This window comes from Sinocyclocheilus anshuiensis, unplaced genomic scaffold, assembly GCF_001515605.1.
Source record: "Sinocyclocheilus anshuiensis isolate Anshui unplaced genomic scaffold, SAMN03320099.WGS_v1.1 scaffold86, whole genome shotgun sequence".
Classification (NCBI taxonomy): domain Eukaryota; kingdom Metazoa; phylum Chordata; class Actinopteri; order Cypriniformes; family Cyprinidae; genus Sinocyclocheilus; species Sinocyclocheilus anshuiensis.
In genome coordinates this window covers 3,809,023-3,812,203 of record NW_015547662.1, presented here as the reverse complement: position 1 = coordinate 3,812,203, position 3,181 = coordinate 3,809,023, and the positions used below count along the sequence as shown (strand labels likewise).

General features: G+C 34.0%; 1 protein-coding gene across 1 annotated transcript in view; it reads left to right on the top strand.

Moving 5' to 3' along the window:
- LOC107702283 (neuropeptide Y receptor type 1-like) overlaps positions 1-3,181 on the top strand; it is a 16,204-nt gene that overhangs the window by 5,016 nt on the left and 8,007 nt on the right. The window lies entirely within an intron of this gene.

The window sequence follows — 3,181 nt, the reverse complement described above, 5'->3', positions numbered from 1 at the left end:
CCGTCACACGCTTGAGGAATTCGGCCAATCACAACGCACTGGATAGCTGGCCAATCAGAGAACACCTCGCTTTTTCAGACCGATGAGCTTTGTAAAAATCGACGCGTTTCAGAAAGACGGGGCATAGAGGAGAAACAATAATGTACAATATGTGGAAAATAATAAAATTAAAACTTTAAACCGCATAAACACATTTCATTACACCAAATGTGTTCCTGTGGCTCAGTGGTAGAGCACTGCGTTAGCAGCGCAAAAGGTCGTGGGTCTGATTCCCAGGGAACACACATACTGGTAAAAAAGTATAGCCTGAGTGCACTGTAAGTCGCTTTGGATAAAAGCGTCTGCTGAATGCATAAATGTAAATGTTTTGACCCAGCGGTTGACCTTCTGGGTAGTAACCCAACCGCTGGGTCAAAACAACCCAATTGCTGGGGTTGTCCCTATTTTACCCAGCACTGGGTTGTATTTAACCCAGGATTTTTTAGAGTGTAAAGTTAATTAAAAATCAGCATATTAGAATGATTTCTGAAGGATCATGTGACACTGAAGACTGGAGTAATGATGCTGAAAATACAGCTTTGATCACAGGAATAAATTACATGAAAATAGAAAACAGTTATTCTAAATGGTAAAATATTATTGTAAATACTTTTACTGTATTTTTAAATAAATGTAGCCTTGGTTAGCAAAAGAGACTTTTTTTTTTTCAAACTAAATAAATAAATTAAATAAAAAAATTCTTACCAACCCCAAACTTTTGAACGGTAATGTCTTGTCTGCCTGTCTGTGTATATATATATATATATATATATATATATATACAGAGAGAGAGAGAGAGAGAGATTTATACAGAGAATATTTCAGTAGTATATATTTCAGTAGTATTCCAAACTTATGCTAATTGCCAATCATCATTGACGATAGTTGTCCTGACAGAAATACATATACAGAACATTTAGTAGTTGATTTTAATACAAGTTTTGACCTTGTGCTGAAGTGGTTATTCACTGTTCAAATTCACTAATCAGATATGCCACACATACTGGACATCAGCATCATCAGACGTCACTGAGTGTCTCTTAAACAAATGTCATGATGTAGATCTCTAGACATCATCATCGGAATCATATGCAACATATTGTTCTATGGAAAACATTTATGTTACATTTATTTAAAAACCTTTCTATTTTGCTCTCCTCTGAAAATAAAAATACTGGTTTAGTGTGTCACATAGGTGAGTAATGACAGACTTTTCATTTTGGGGTGAACTATTCCTTTAAGTAAAGTCTCTATTTTGTTCACCATTTAATCTCATTGCTGTCTAAGCAAGAACAAATGGAGAAGTCTCGTGCCTTTTTTCTTTTGGGTTCAGTTTAGAATAATAACTGAGAAGTTTCCCTTCAAGGTTTTTCCTAAAACACTTAACAGACCTTAATACAGTTTCCTATGACACTGAATAATGTATCGTTTTTTGGGGGCGCTACGTTGGGGAACGCTCGTTTCTCTCAGTCCCTTTAAAGACAGAAGGCTTTGGAGAGCCCAGTTTATTCCATATTCTTATGTTAGTCTGAACAGAACAGAACAAATCCCTCCTACATCCTCCTCACTGGTGTATCACAGCCTAGTACACGTCTCTTGAGAAAGACTAGGATATTCAAGCAGACGTACTGTACATGTTTGGTGCTCTTTTCTCATTCCTGGGGAGTTCAGCTTATGTCTGACCAGTGAGGTTAGAGGTGAGTGAGACGTCACTGAGAGCTTTACAGTTTGACATTTATACAGGCTTATCTAAGTGTGTCTGCTACTTATTTGTAAATGTTAAGCTGGCATACTTGATAGATTTCCATTTAATAGTCAATCCCACAGAAGAGGCTCAGACTCTTTAAAAATGTAGTCTAAACAAGTAAAGTGATAAACAAACTGTTTTGATCAATTTCTTAGTAATGCGCATAATTCAGAAGCGTATAATGTGTAAAAATGTATTTTGAATTTTTATTTCATGTGTGGTAGCCCAGACCTGGGGTTTTCATACTTTTTAGACGCCCCCCAAATGTGATAAATCTGATGATGTGTTACTAAAATATATATTATATGACATTTCTCAGGCATTTTTTATTAAATAATTAATAAATTAGCTTTTATATTGTCATTATAAAGCTAATTATGAAAATATTATCTGGAAAAATATTTATTTTGTTTTAAGTTGTCTGTTTTCTATTATTACAGTAATGCTATATGTATAAAGCTTTAAAATATTTTAAATATTTTAAACATTATGCATCAGGGCTGTCAATACAATAAAATATACGTAAATTATTGTATGATTTCCAAAAGCAGAATGAAATCAAATTTGGTAAATGTGTTAAATATTTTTGGTTTAAGGATATTTCATTGATATCTTAAGTTCATTTTGACAGCCCAAAAATACATTTTGTAATTCTAATTTTCCAACTCCCAAGCATCCCCTTGCATGGTAAATTTCCAGCATGGTAAACGATGCGTTAAACATTCCAGTAACAAGACACTTTATACCCCCTAAGGGCAAGTTATTTCTTTTTCATTGGCTCAAGTTAAAAAATATAGATGTGAATCATTACCCTAAATTTTTTTAATTGGATGAATGAAACATTTTTTTCAGTGTAAAGCCATAAGCAAAGAAAGCAAAATAGTCAGTCAGTGTTTGACCTAGTGACTGCTGATGCGAATGGCTGACTTGAGATTGAACTCAACATGAGATTCTGTAAGTCTGACTTTATACTCATTTGTAGTCTGTCAGGTTTTTGGGGGTCAGTTTGCTGTGGATACTTTCAGTTGAAGCTTTATTATTAGATCATATTTAGAAGGCTATTTTAGGAAATAATGGACGTGTGTGTTCATCTAGACTGATTATCCTCTATGTAAAGATAACGAGTGGAGGCTAGTCCTAAAAGTCAACTAAAATAAAAAACTGACCTATATACCATGCACATTTATGATCTTGTTGTAAACGATTCATCAGTGAATATTAATTAAAAACTGAAAAGTGATTGTCTTAAAGGGGTCATATGATGCGATTTAAATTTTTCCTTTCTCTTTGGAGTGTTACAAGCTCTTGGTGCATAAAGAAGATCTGTAAAGTTGCAAAGACTAAAGTCTCAAATCCAAAGAGATATTCTTTATAAAAGTTAAGAGTCAGCCACGC